This window comes from Vombatus ursinus, unplaced genomic scaffold (genome assembly GCF_900497805.2).
Source record: "Vombatus ursinus unplaced genomic scaffold, bare-nosed wombat genome assembly UNPS02014770.1, whole genome shotgun sequence".
NCBI classification, from domain to species: Eukaryota; Metazoa; Chordata; class Mammalia; order Diprotodontia; family Vombatidae; genus Vombatus; species Vombatus ursinus.
This window is the reverse complement of record NW_020954548.1, coordinates 18,259,741-18,276,094: the sequence shown is the minus strand read 5'-3', so window position 1 is coordinate 18,276,094 and position 16,354 is coordinate 18,259,741. Positions and strand designations below refer to the sequence as shown.

Here is a 16,354-nt window from a genome sequence, read left to right as displayed (position 1 = left end):
TTGCATTTAAAATTTCAACCAACAACACAATCTATCCCACCCATGTCTGCTGAAAAATGAAACATAAATATGTAAGAGAAAGATTTCTAATTTGGTGGAAGCAGTAAATGGAGGATGTCATTAATAAATCATTCTCATTGCTCAGAAAGGCAAGTCTTTCTTGCTGTCAGAGAACTACAGAAAATATGTGTGAGGTAGTCATGGTATCTTGGCAGATAGTGATGATTTTCATAACTGTTCACGAAATTTTTATTTTTTTTGGTTCAAGTTTTATTCAAGATCATATACAAAATGTTTCCAGACCCAAGAAGATCTGGATTAAACCCTCCTCCTCTTCTTCCTCCTCTTTGTCCTGGTTGATCTGGAAGTACCGTAATTCATAACTCTCCTTGCTGTTGGCCACCACCCACAGCCAATCTGGAAGATTGTTCGTTAAGTGTTTCTTTGTCAGGTACTTCAATACCTTTTAGAAAATAGCACCTCTGATGTCACAGTTGTCTTACTCTTGCTTCTCTCAATGGTTATGACACCGCCACTGAGGTTGCCAGCCTTTCTGTTCACTTTGATGCATTCTTGTAAAAACTGCTCAAAATTAGCTGCATCCATAATCTCATCTTCCACAAGATAGGTACAATCCAGGGTAAACTTAAGGACTTGCTTCTTTTTCTTGCTGCCCTTCATCACAGATTTCTTCATGGGTGCCATGGTGATCACAGAGCCAGAAAGACTCACAAAATTTCTAAAAGCATCCTTTTATATTACAGTGATATCCAGAAAGTTTAAGTGATTCATCCCAGTCACTTCTCTGTTTCCTCCATCAAAACCTTGTTTTCCTAATGGGTAGAATATGTGGGATATCATTATTGTAAGACATAGAACAAATTGGTGGAGCCAAGATCGTGGAGAGAAGACAGGAAGTCACCTGAGCTCTCCTCAGTTTCCCTCAGGAAGCGTGAACTCAAGCCTATAACCCATAAAAAGATGGAGTGAAACATTTTTACAGCTTAGGATAGTTTAGAAGGACTTCAGGAAAAGTCCGTTTCATTTGGGTAAAAGGAGAGCACAGCCCAGTGCAGTTTCCAGGCAAGTCATCAGGAGTCTCTTAGCCACAGCACAGATCAGCCACTGTGGTCCCTCGGTCCCAGCCCAGTGGCACAGCAAGCCAGCTGTGAGGCCTCTAGCCATGGTGCAGAAGGCAAACTGTCAGCCCCAGAACCCCAGCACAACAGGTACAACACACCCCAGTGAAGTGAGCAAGTTGCAAGCCACAGAGGCCCCAGTGCAGAAAGTCAGTGATCTGACCCCTGGTTCCCAGTGCGAGAAGCTTGGGACAGTGCCCCATGTGTCTCAGGAGTAGAACACAACTTTAAAAATCACAAAATAGGCTTAAAGATGAGCAGAAACCAGAAAAGAGCCTATTCAATAGAAAGCTACTAGGCAATAAGGAAGATCAAAACAAACTCAGAAGAAGACCACACTGTCAAAATGGCTATAAGCAAAACCTCAAAGTGGAACATGAACTGGTCCAAAGCCCAAAAAGCCTTCTTGGAAGAGCTCAAAAAGTTTTATGTTCTTTCTTTCTTTCTTCCTTTCTTTCTTTGAGGCAATTAGGGTTAAGTGACTTGCCCAGAGTCACACAGCTAGTAAGTGTTATATGTCTGAGGCTTGATTTGAACTCAGGTCCTCCTGACTCCAGGGCTGGTGCTCTATTGACTGCACCACCTAGTTGCCCCTCAAAAATGTTTTTAAAAATCGAATAAGAGAGGTAGAAGAAAAAAATGGGACAAGACATGAGCGTTATGCAACAGAGAGTCAACAGCTTGGAAAAGGATGGACAAAAACTGACTGAAGAAAACAACTCCTTAAAAAATACAATTAGTCAAATGGAAAAAAAAATCCCTTGAAGGAAAAAAAAACTCTTTAAAAACTAAAATTGACCAAATGGAAAAGGAGGAATAAAAGATAAAAAGACAGCCCTGATATCCTAGAAAAAGAGGATAAAATAGTCATTGAAAAAATCCACTGATCACTTCCTGAGATACTGAAATGAAAACCCCAAAGAATATTGTGGTTAAATTCCAGAATTATCAGGTCCAGGATAAAATACTGCAGAAAGAAACAATTCACATATCAAAGAGTCACAGTCAGAATTATACAAGGCTTCATGGTTTCTGTATTAAAGGCTTAGAGGTCTTGGAATTCATTATTTGGTAAAAATTGTTGGGAAAACTGAAAAGCAGTCTGGCAGAAATTGGGCATAGACCAATATCTTACACAATTTGTGAACAAACAAGAGATAGAGAGTATTATGAGATATGAAATGAGTAATTTTGATTATATTAAATTGAAATAAAATACTCAAATAACCCCTTTTTAGGAAAATAAATTGAACAAGCCATCAATGAACTCCCTAAGGAAAAAAAATCATCAGGGCCAGATGGATTTGCAAGTGAATTCTACCAAACATATCAAGAATGATTAATTCCAATGTTATATAAATTATTTGGAAAAATAGGTGAAGGAGTCCTGATAAATTCTTTTTATGTTGAAAATGTAGTGCTGATACATAAGCCATGAAAAGCCAAAACAGAGAAAAAAATCACAGAACAATTTCCTAATGCATATTGAAGCCAAAATATTAAATAAAATATTAGCAAAAAGATTACAATAATTTATTACCTGGATAATACACTATGACCAGGTGGGGTTTATAGTAGGAATGCAGGGCTAGTTTGATATTGGGAAAACTATCAGCATAATTGATCATATCGATGACTAAACCAAGAGGAATCGTATGATTATCTCAATAGATGCAGAAAAAGCTTTTGATAAAATACAGCACCCATTTCTATTAAAACACTAGAGAACATAAGAATAAAAGGAGTTTTCCTTAAAATGATAAGTAATATCTATCCAAAACTATCAGCAAGCAGTATATGTAATGGGGATAAGCTAGAAACTTCCCCAGTAAGATGAAGGGTAAAACAATGACACCGATTATGACCACTATTATGCAATATTTTACTAGTATTGTTGATTTTAGCAATAAGATAAGAAAATGAAATTGAAGGAATTAGACTAGGCAATGAGAAAACAAAATTAACTCTTTGCAGATGATATGATGGTATACTTAGAGAATCAACTAAAAACAAAACTACTTGAACTAGTTAACAACTTTAGCAAAGTCACAGAATACAAAATACACCCATATAAATAATCGGTATTTCTATATTTTACCAATAACACTCAGCAGCAAGAGACAGAAAGAGAAATTCCATTTAAAATAACTGTAGATGATATAAAATATTTGAGAGTCTACTTGCTGAGACAAACCCAGGAACTATATGAACACAATTACAAAACACTTTTCCCACAAATAAAGTCAGATCTAAATAATTAGGAAAAATTCAATTGTTTATATGTAGGCTGAGCTAATAGAATAAAAATGATAATTTTGCCTAATTTACTCATTCAGCATCATGCCAATCAAACTACCAAAAAAAATATAGAGCTAGAAACAATAACAACAAAATTTATATGGAAGAACAAAAGGTGAAGAATATTAAGGAATAAAGAAAATATTGCAAAGGAAGATGGCCTGGCCATATCAGATCTAAAACTATATTATAAAGCAGCAATCATCAGAACTGTTTGGTACTGGATAAGAAATGGAATGGTAAATCAGTTGAATAGGTTAGGTACACAAGACACAGTAGTCAATGATTATAGTAATCTACTATTTAATAAACCCGAAGGCTACAGCTTCTGGGATAAGAACTCTCTATTTGACAAAAACTGCTGGGAAAACTGGAAAATAGTATGGCAGAAACTAGGCATGGACCAACATTTCATACCGTATACCAAGATGGGTATTGAAATGGGTATGTGATGTAGACATAAAGGGTGATACCATAAGCAAATTAGGAGAGCAAGGAAGGAATAGTTTGCCTGTCCAATGTGTGTAAGCAAAGAAAGGTAGAAAGTAAGAAAGAAAGAAAAAGGATTAAACAAAAGATAGAGAACATTATGAAATGCAAAATAAATAATTTTGATTACATCAAATTAGAAAAGTTTTGCACAAACAAAACCAATGCAACCAAGATTAGAAGGAAAGAAGAAAGCTGGGAAACAATTTTTACAGGCAGTGCTACTGAAGAAAGCCTTATTTCTCATATATACAGAGAACTAAGTCAAATGTATAAGGATACAAGTCATTTCCCAATTGATAAGTGGTTATGAACAGGCAGTTTTCAGATGAAGAAATTAAAGTTGTCTGTAGTCATATAAAAATCCTCTAAATCACTAATTGCTTAGAGAAATGCAAATTAAAACAACTCTGAGGTACCACCTGAAACCTATCGTATTGACTAATATGACAAAGAAAATGACAAATGTTGAAGAAGATGTGGGAAAATTGGAACACTAATACATTGTTGGTTTAGTTGTGAACTGATCCAACCATTCTGGACAGGAATTTGGAACTATGCTCAAAGGGCTGCAGAATTGTTCACACCCTTTGATTCAGCAAGACTGCTATTATATCTGTATCAAAGATATAAAAAAGAGAAAAGGACCCACATGTACAAAGATATTCATAACAGCTTTTTGTGGTCACAAAGAACTAGAAATTGAGGGGATACCCATCAATTGGGGAATTGCTGAACAAGTTGTGGTATATGAATGCAGTGAAATACTATTATGCTATGAGAAATGATGATCAAGTAGATTTCAGAAAAAAAATCTGAAAAGACTTCTATGAACTGATGCTGAGTGAAGTGAGCAGAACTTGGAGAACATTGTACACATTAATAGAACATTGTACAATGATCAACTATAATTGAAGTAGCTCTTCTCAGCAAAACAATTATCCAAGACAATTCCAAAAAACTTATGGTGGAAAATGCTATCCACATCCAGAGAAAGAACTATGGAGTCTGAACACAGATCAAAACATATTCTTTTCATTTTTTTTCTTAATCATAATTTTTTTCCCTTTGGTTCTGATATTTCTTATTAGTTTGCTTGATGTCTTGGGCAGGAGGAGAAGAGGGAAAAATTGAACTTGAAATCTCACAAAAATGAATGTTGAAAAGTATCTTTATGTGTAATTGGAACAAATAAAATACCATTAAATGGGGAAAAAAGAAAAACAAAAGATATAGACCAGATTAAATCTTTGTACCCCTGGCACATAGCACAATATCTTACTGAGATCAGGGACTTCATTAATATTTATTAGATTGAATTTGAAGAGTTTTAGGAAACAGAAAATATGAGATTTTGAAGATTTTCAGAAGAAAAAAAACTGTACTCTTGTACTATTTGCCTCTATTAGCTCAGAACCAAATTTATTATTGTATTGTGTATGAAGTGTGAAACAAAAAAAGTTTCAATTTTTAATTTAGATGTTAAAATTATTAACATTAACTTATGAATTAGGAATGAATTAATCTCTTTCTCCATGCCATACCTCAACCCATGGCAGTAACAACCTTTTTTGCTTCACACCTCACATAGCACTTTAAAAATACTCTCTAATATTACAATCTTGTATATTTTAGTTGACTACCTTCAAATTTTGTTTGTATCATAGAGTGAAAAGCCCTTGAGGAATCACCAACTTGTACTGATCCCTGTGTTAAGTAGTTTTCCAAAGACAGAGGAAAATGGAGTAAGTCAATATAGATATGATTTTTAATTTTTCTCATAAGCGGGAACTCATTAAGGCAATTTCAACTACCAGATAAAGCACTTTAATTTAGTAGTTGAGTCTTAGAGAATTCTACAAGGCAAAGAAAGATTAAATGTTTAGGGTTATACAGGAGTAAAGACAAAGTTTATAGTCAGGTTTTCCTGACTTCAAGTCCATCTTTATATCCACTATTCTGGATTGCCTCTCATGCTGACCTTAGTAGACATTTAACAAATGCTTGTTTTATTGTTATTTTATTTGTTTTGAATTGCATTGTGAGTGCCAAATTTTAAATGAATAGATAGTGCAAAAGAAAAAGATTATTTTCTCCATTTTTATTTTATTTATTTATTTACATGCATTTATTATTTTTCCATTTATTTTTCCTCCCTCAATAGAACAATCAAAAGAATAAGATAAAAATAAAACTGTTATAACAAATACATATAATACAGAAAAAATCCTCATTGTTGGCCATATCCAAAAATACATATCTCATTTTACATTTCAAATCCATCACTTCTCACATCTGGTAGAAGGGAAAGGGAACAAATACACACACATGCATACATAATACAAATGTGCATATACATATATACATGTATATCACATACATTAAATATTATCTTATTTGATTTTCATAACAACCTTGCTAAGTAGATGTTTTATTATTCCTATTTTACAGTTGAGGAAACTGAGGCAACAAATATTAAGTGATTTGCCCCAGGGTCACAAAACTAGTTACTTTATGGGGCTAGATTTTAACTTAGGTGATCCTAGGTTCAGCACTCTATTCACTGTGCCACCAGCTGTCTGCACCAGATAACAAAATATTCTTCTTCAGTCCTCTAGCATCATGATTCATCATTTCATTAATCAGAGTTCTAAAGTATTTTAGATTTGATATTCTTTATATTGTTGTCATTATATAATTCTCTTAGTTCTGTTGACTTCAATCTGCACCAATCCATAGTGGTCTTCCCAGTTTCCTCTCAAACGGTCCATTTTATTTTTTCTTTTATTGCAATAGTATTCTGTAACATTGCAATGCAGTAATTTGTTTGGTGATTTCCTAGTTCTATATTCATTATTTTTTGAGTTTGGGGCTACTACAAATCAAATTTCTATAAATATTTTTGTACACATAGATCATTTTCATCTTTTTTTTTAACTCTTTGGAGTATAAACCTAGTAATGGTCAGGAATTATGGATGATTGAGTGAATTTGGTGTCATAGTTCCAAAAGACTTTCCTGAATGGCTATACCAAATCACAGCTCAACCAACAGTACATTTATGTTCCTATTTTCTTTAAATGGAAAAAGGTTATTTTCCAGAAACACTAGTTAACCCAAAGCAGGTAGGAACATTGGTGTATGAATAGATTTTAAAACTGTTTTATTACCAAATTTCACTGAAATTGTCATTTTCTTCTTCAACATACTGTTTTTTTTTTGTTGGTTTGTTTTTGCCCTGACACTCTAGTGAATCTGGAAATCCCTGGAGATATCACAATATGATAGGATTTGGAGATGAGGAAAAACTCTTAGAGATCATCTAGTATAATCCTTTCATTTTTACAGCTGAAGAAACTGAGGCCCAGAAAGTTTAAGTGATTTATCCAAAGCACTTCTCCATTTCTTCCGTTAAACTCCTAAGTCTCCCTAGTGGATAGAATAATGTATGATGAGCCTTTAAAGAGTTTCTGCACACCATTAGGATAAGACACAAGCCAGAATTGTTTGCCCTGTAGTCCAGACTTTGAAAGATTCATTCCTGGGTTACTGGAAGGGTCACATTATAATCAAACCAAGAACCAATAGAATTCTCTAAGATGAATGAATGGATTTTGTCTAAAGAGTCTTTGAAGAAATCAATTGATAAATAAACATTTATTAAGTGTCTACTATGTGCCAAGAACTGTGCTCAGTGCTAAGAATACAAAAAGAGGCAACAGTCCTTGCCCTCAAAGAACTTACAATCTAAAGGGAGAGACAACATGTAAATAAATCTATGAAAGGCAAGGTATATAAAGGATAAATAGGAAGCAATTAAGAGAGGAAAAGCATTGGAATTGAGAGGGATTAAGGAAGGCTTCCAGTAGTAGGTGGTGTTTTAGTTGGTATTTAAAGTAAGACAGGGATGTCAGTAGTCAGAACAGAGGAGGGAGAATCTTCCAGGCATGGGGGACAGCAAGAGAAAATAAAGGGAGCCAAAAGATGGAGTGTCTTGTTCTTGAACAGCCAGGAGAACAATGCCACTGGATTGAAGAGTACATATTGGGGAGTATGGTGTAATAAGACTAGAGAGATAGGAGTACTCTTAAGTTATGAGGGGCATAGAAAGCAGTTCACATTTGTTCCTGGAAGTGCACATTTTAAAACGGGAACTGGTTTTATGATCCAATCATTCTAAGAGTGTTTTACCAAAATGAATGTGGGCCTATGTCAGGTATTAGGAAATATACCACAATCACCCGAAGCACAAAATTTTGTCTGTGGTTATTTGTAAACTCCTGCTATAATAGTAAAGGTAGAAATTCCTAAAAGCACATTACCTCCCTCTTCCTAAGCATCCACAAGGTCACATCATTGCTGATTATATTACATTTTTCTCCTCTTACAGAACCCATCTTGAAACATATATAGTTGTAGATTAAGTCTGTCCCACTCCCCATTTGCTCTAAATTTTAGGATCATAGGCTTTAAAGCAAAAGGAACATGAGAGATGATCTCATATAACTTGTCAGAGGTGCATTTTTCCTCATTTATGCAATGTGAGGTTGTAGATTGGATTATCTGTAATTTCGCTTCTTGGTGTAAATGTATTTCCGTCATCTCTTCTTACTTCCCTTCCCTCATTGTGATTGTCTTCTCTTCCCTAGGCTAAACTCCCTCAATTCCTTTGGTCAATCTGCATGGCATGATCTTGAGATCCTTTCTTATATTTGTCTTCCTCTTCTGGTCTCTCTCAAGATGATCCAGCTTCTCTAGTCTACTCAACATAGAAGGAACCCATATCTCCAGATATGGTTTGACTATGGAAGAGTATCGTGGTATTATCCTATCTTTTCACGCATTCTGAAAAGTATTTTTCTAACTCCACATGACTGCATGACTGAAAAAGCACACTGCTCAAACATAACTAGGATTGTCCTTTCCCTTTTGGACACAAGACCTCATATTCAGATATTTGTAGTCCACTGTCCTTAAGTCTCCAAGATATCTGCATTTGTTACTCTTATTTGATACCACTCCAAATGTCATTCAGATAGTAATTCCAGATCTGTTATTTTACTCTTTTTATAATCTATTAGCATAGACTTTCATGAGATGAGTCAGAATTTCAACTGGAGGATGGAGGGTTCGCTCTATGTTCCTGGTAATATTCACATTGAACTTGCATTTAAAAATGCCGAACTTCCCTCTTTGGTTAGGTCTCCACTGATTCTTTAATACTATGGTTTTCTTTGTATTTTTCTCTTGTGTGTTGGCAAATCACATGTCATAATGATAAAAATTCTCAATCTACTTCTTTGTCTTATTTATCTCTATATCCTTAAGATGTTATATTTATAATAATACAGTCTTAAAGTAAATATCATGAGATAATTATGATTACTTTTGATAAAGTCCCTCTACATATTAGGAGCTGAAACCAGACTCTGTTCATGACTGACCACAACCCAAATTCTGGTTACCATAGCACTCAATGTAGCCAGAAATCTCACTAGGTTGTTTGTTTGTTTGACTCTTATGCCATATTGTTCACACATATTGGTATCACAGTCTACTAAAAATTCCATTTTTTTCATACAAAATGCTTTGTCCTCCAACTTGCTTAGAATTATGAACTGAGAATATTCATTTGGTCCCACTATGAATTTAACTTTGCTTAGCTTTATTGTCGTAGACTATAACAACTCCATCCAGAAAATGTACTTCACAAGCATAATAAAAATAACCACATCTACAATAACAATACCTATTGTTTGTATGTATATAGCACATTAAGGTTTACAAATAATTTTAAATGTTATCACTATTGATTCTTATAACTGTGAAGTTGTTACTATTATTATTATTATTACCATTTTATAATTGTAGAAACTGAGACTGAGAGGTTAAGTAGTCAAGATCCATAGCAAAATAAGTGTCAGAGGCAGGAGTTGAACTCAAATTTTTCTTACTCCAAGCCCAACATTCTACATATTAGGCCATCTAGATGCCAAAAAGAAAAAGAGTAGGTATAATGGTGTAAAATTATAACCACTAGAAAGAAAAAAAATTGCTTGAAACATCTGATGTCACAGTAATGTCTTTATAAACATACATGATAATGTACACAAATATACTAAGTGTATACAGGTGTAAGATTACAATTTCAGTCTTAAGAACATAGGGGTCTTGTAACATGTGCTATCACATCATAGACTATAAATAAGCAACAGTATAATATTATGCAAGGATTTAGTTTGTGGGCTGTTGGGTTATATGTTTTCCAGTTTTAGTGATTTAAAAAAGACTAGCTGAGAAAGAAAACTGTTTTGTTTATTCTCTCTACTCAGTTGCTGACTTTTTCCATTCTTTTCTAGGCTGGCCTTGTCTTTTGACAAAGGAATGTTATTGTAACCTATATTATGCAATATTTATTTAACTGCAACAAAAATAAAAAACAACACAAGAGATTTTTTAAAAGTTGCCTGCTTTATTTCCACCACACTGCTATGCAGAGATATTTTATGCATATTAAATGTCATCATAAAATGATAATTGTACTTAATTCTACTGACAATAACAATTATTATCTGTTAAATTCAGGATTTAAAAGATGAATCTTTAGGTAATTTTAAGAAAAGAGTAAACACAAACACCTACTACAATTCACAGTGTCTGAGAATGGGTAGAGATTAGCCCATATGTTCTTTTTGTAGGTGTGTAGCAATCCCAACTAACATGATAGAATATGAAGATAATGATGAAGAGAAAATCCAGTTCAACAAGTATTTATTAAGCACCTACTAAAATATGTGCCCAGTATTGTGCTAGGTGTAATGAATATGAAGGTAAAAGCAAAATCATCCATGACCTCAACAAGCTTACATTCTTCTTGATAAAGTAGGAAGAAGATATATGCAAGGAAGAATCTCAATAATTCTATGTAAAAAATCCTACAACAACTAGCAAACCTTAGGTAATCTTCAAGTATTTGGGTAATTCAGACCAACTTATTTCATAATTTTTGGATTTTAATTAAGAAAAAACTGATTGAATTTGTCTAGTTCTACAAGTATTTTGCCTTCACTTCAACTTGAATCTATAAGTTTCTCTCTCAGTAAAAGTCTGGTCAGTTTAACATGATAGAGTGAAAAGAATGTTGACTGCAGTCAGAGGGCCTGGGTGAATTCCTGTGTCCATCACTTACTGCCTTTGTGACCTTGGGTAAGTAATGTAACTTTCCTGGGCCCCATTTTCTCATCCATAAAAGAAGAGGAATAAGACTACATGACTTTTGAAGTTCCTTCCAAATCTAGTTTTATGCTTCTATTCTAGGTAAATAAGTTACCAAGTCTGTACTCTCAGTCTAGACAATGAACTGGCCAAATACCTATTTAAACTGACTGTAACTTGTCTCATCCATAGAAGAACAGAGCTCAGTCACTATTAACAATTCAGACATTTGTGCATAAATACCGTGGAATGAGTAGACTCAATACACAGCATAACTGTCTCCAGGATGGGGAGACACTGTCAGGAAAGTTGGCTTATTCCCTTAGAGAAGACAATGTTTATTCTGAAAGTCATCTCTATAGTTGCCAGATTTCCTGAAGAAGAGGAAGGAGAATGGTAAGATTAGGATTGGTTCAGTGACATAATCAGCACACTCCTCCCACTGGAGTCTATGATACTAATGACAAGAATATTAGTGAAAGGACATTGGGGGGTGTACTGGTAACTGCTGCCTCTAGTTTCTATGACCTACACTCACCAACCATAGAAACTTCCAATAAGATTTCATTAGAAACAAAATGAGAGGGGCAGCTAAGTTGTGCAGTGGATAGAACACCAACCCTGAAGTCAGGAGGACCTGAGTTCAAATCTGGCCTCAGACCAAACACTTGACATTTACTAGCTGTGTGACTCTGGGCAAGTTACTTAACCTCAAATGCCTTAAAAAAGTAAAAAAAAAAAAAAGAAACAAAATGAGAGAATATTTAGTTACTGATTAGTGCAAATAATGAAATCCCTGAACTTGTTGCATTGTTTGAATTTTCACTAAGTATTACCATTGAACCAGTTGCCATATTTTGCATAATTATAACTTTGAATAGTGTGAATTTGGGGAAAAAAGAGGCTCTTCAAGGGATTCATTGATAGCACTAATCCAGAGCTATCTGTAATCAAAAATAAAATTTTATAAGTGACCAATATGTAACATTTGTATAACTCTATTTCTCAAGAATATTTCACAAAGATATTAATTGAGCTATCTGAAGAGATATGCATTTTTGTACTTACATCAACTTATCCACCTGTGCTCTGTAGACCATATCTTGCCTCTCTGTTATTTATATTTCCCAAGGAAGCTTATTATGATGTAATGAGGCATAACTAATTTTGCAAGTAAGATAAATTCCATTTTTGACCTGAACTATCAAAACTATGAAAACCATCTGCAGAACTTCACCATCTTTGTGAACGTGATTCCTCCCATAAAGAACATGTATGATATTAAAAATAGACAAACCACTGATTAAATAGAATAAATAGAGTCACTGGAAAATATAGATAATATTTAGAAACTAAATGCAATATTTTGGAATGTTTATTCTACCTTATTATCCTTCTTGAATGGAAGGGAATAAACATTTATTAAGTGCCTAGTATGTGTCAGGTTATATGCTAAGCACTTCACAATTGTCATTGATCCTCACAACATACAAATATTATTTGATCCTCACAACAATCCTGAGAAGTAGAAACTACTATCATCTGCCTTTTACAGATCAGAATACTGAGATAGATTGAAGTTAATTGCCTTGCCAAGGGTCACACAACTACTAAATGTTTGAGGTTGGATTTGAAAATAGATCTTCCTAACTCTAGGCCAGAACTTATCCATTGTTCCACTTGACTGCTTAACTTTATTAACTCCATCTTTTAATTTTATCTGTCTTGCTGACCTCCATAAAGGTCCCACTCTCATAATTGTTAGCATTTATATAGCATTTTACCATGTGAAAAACACTTTACTTATGTTATTTTTTTCTATTCTTACAACATTCCCATGATGCAAGTGCTATTATTATTACTCCTACTTTACAGATGAGGAAATTGAAGCTGAGAGATGTTAAGTGAATTGCCCAGGATCACATAGTTTAAAAGTGTCTGAGGAAAGACCCATATTCAGATTTTTCTAACTCCAAGTTGTATGTTCTAGTGCCACATGCTTATGGGATCACAGATTAAAGTCAGAAGGGAACTCAGAGGCAACTTAGTCTGATCTCAATTTACAGAGAAGGAAACTGAGGCCCAGGGTGGTTAAGTGACTTATCTAGGGTTGCCCTGTTCATGTGCATCAGATAATTCATCATAGCTTAGAGATTGACCCTTTGCTGGCTTAAAACAGGTTTAGGAAAATATTGCCAAATGAGAAAAGCTTTAAGAATAGGACTAGAAGTAGACTGCTATCCAGCAGAAATGGAACTAGCATGATTTATTTATTTGTTCATTAGGTTGTTGGTTCCTTGTTCATTTGTTTGCTTGTTTGTTTTGTCTATGGCAACTTTTCTGTGGCAAGAAAGTGATCATGAGCAGTATTGTCACTCCCTCCCCCCAATTTTGCTTGTGCTGTCTCCACATATGTCACTGTATTATCCATTTTATATATAATAACAACATGTGCATGTTGTTTCTCTTAATTGAATGTAAGCTCCTTCATGGCAGGAACTACTTCACTTCTGTCTTTGTATCATCCCTAGTGCCAAGTTCAGTGCTTGGCAAATAGGCACTGAATAAATCATTATCATGAAATAAAATGACCATTATGTGGATATCAGAATTTTGGCATTAAAATATATGCAATTACAAAAATATAAAAAAAAATTCCCTTTCAGACTCTATGGCATATTACAGTGGGTAGCTGTGTACTTTGCCTACATCTAGTCCTGGCTCTTTATATTTTGACAAGTTGGTGAAATCTTCCTTATGTTTTCTCTATCTCGGTATAATGGGTTTTACATTACCATACTGAACAGTCTAATAAAATTTATTTCAACTCTTTTTGCAAAGTGAATTTCTAGCCTTTCAATATGGGTGAATCTACTGGATTTCAGTTGATTTGGTTTTCTGGTAATTATTAAATATCTCAGGTGAAGAGTTTCCCATTAAATTATGAAAGGTTGAAGTCTTAGTGTGTCTGAAGGTTTTCTCAACTTCCTGTTGGAGTTCCTTCCACACACTGTTTATCCTTCTCAGCTTTGCTTCTCCTACCCTGTCACTTCATAAACTTTTATTAACGGGCAAGCAAATAACTGCCTGACTACACTCTAGCATATACACGATTCAATATGTCAGTTTCAATTTCACTCAGTTGTATTTTCTGTGAGTGCTGTCATAAAGCTCAGACTCAGTATATTAACAGGAGTAGGAATAAGTGTAAAGGAGTCTGAGAGATGAACTTTATCAGGTATTATTTGTTAACCATTGATAGACTTGAAAGCCTCCATATTTGCTTTTGTGGGGGTTGGTATATATGAACAATGCATGTCCAATGCCTTGCACAGTGTTTGGAATGTAGTAGGTGAATAATGTGTTTATTGACTGATTGATCATAAGGACAAAAGAGGACCCTCCCTCCATTACATTTCTATTCTCCCTTATAATAGGAGGAGCCCTGGATTTGGAGTAAAAGGATGAGGATTTGAATCCTGGTTCTGTTGCTTTTTGATTGTATAATCTTGAGCAAGTAAATTATTCCATCTGTGCCTCAGTATCTTCATCTTTAAAAAGAAAGGTTAAAACCAGTATTTACCAAACATTATTTCTGGTTCTGAATCTCATAACCCTATGCCTTGTATAAGACTTTTCCATATTTTTTTTGTTGTATCATCCATTTATAGTTCTTTTTTTTACATCTGTTGAACTTTTTTTTATTAATTTATTTTGATTTATCAAAAATCACTTCCATAAGCTTTTTAGTTTTAAATTTTTCTCCCCCTCCCTCCCTGCTTTCCTCCCCAAGATGACACACAATCTGCTATAAGCTATGCATATATATTCCTATTAAACATATTTTCACATTAGTGATATTGTAAGGAAGAATGAGAACCAATAGGAGGAACCACCAGAAAGAGGAAACAAAACACAACAGAAGAAAAAAAGTAGCAAATACTATGCTTCGATCTTCATTCATACTCCCTAGTTCTTTCTTTGGATGTGGATAGCATTTTCCATCATGAGACCTTTGGAGATGTCTTAGATCCTTGCATTGCAGAGAAGGGCTAAGTCTTATCAATATTAGTCATCACAAAACATGGCTGTTACTGTGTACAATGTTCTCCTTGTTCTGCTCACTTCACTCAGCATCAGTCCATACAAGTCTTTCCAGGTTTTTCTGAAGTCTGCCTGCTCCTCATTTACTATGGCACAATAGTATTCCATTACATTCATATACCAAAACTTTTTCAGCCATTCCCTAATTGATGGGCATTCCCTCAATTCCCAATTCTTTGCCACCACAAAAAGAGCTGCTATAACTATTTTTGTACACGTGGATCCTTTTCCCATTTGTATGATCTCTTTGGGATATAGCCCTAGAAGTGCTATTGCTAGGTCAAAAGGCATGCACATTTTTATAGCCCTTTGGGCATAGTTCCAAATTGCTCTCCAAAATGGTTGGATCATTTCACAGCTCCACCAACAATGCATTAGTGTTCCAATTTTCCCACATCTTCTCAAACATTTATCATTTTCCTGTTTGGTCATGTTGGCCAATCTGATATGTGTGATGTGGTACCTCAGATTTGTTTTGATTTGCATTTGTCTAATCAATAGTGATTTAGAGCATTTTTTCATATGACTATAGATGGCTTTAATTTCTTCAGCTGAGAACTGCCTGTTCATATTCTTTGACCATTTATCAATTGGGGAATGACTTGTATTCTTATCAATTTGACTTAATTCTCTATATATTTTATAAATGAGGCCCTTCTCAGAGAGACTGGTTGTAAAAATTCTTTCCCAATTTTCTAATTTCCTTTTAATCTTGGTTGCATTAGATTTGTTTGTGCAAAAACTTTTCAATTTAATGTAATCAAAGTTATCCATTTTGCATTTCGTAGTGTTCTCTATCTCCTGTTTGGTCATGAATTCTTCCATTTTCCATAAGTCTGATAAGCAAATGATTCCTTGTTCTCTCAGTTTGCTTATAGTATCAGTCTTTATATCTAAATCATGTATCCATTTTGACTTTATTTTGGTATATGGTGTGAGATTTTGGTCTATGCCTAGTTTCTGCCATATTCTTTTCCAGTTTTCCCAGCAGTTTTTGGCAAATAGTGAGTTCTTATTTCTGAAACTGGGGTCTTTGGATTTATCAACTAATAGATTACTTTAGTCATTGACTACTATATCGTGCATATTGATCTATTGCACTGATCCAT

General features: G+C 34.4%; 1 pseudogene; it reads right to left on the bottom strand.

The window, feature by feature from the left end:
* Nucleotides 1-280: 280 nt before the first annotated feature.
* LOC114043836 lies at nt 281-705 on the bottom strand (annotated as a pseudogene).
* Between the last annotated feature and the right edge of the window lie 15,649 nt (nt 706-16,354).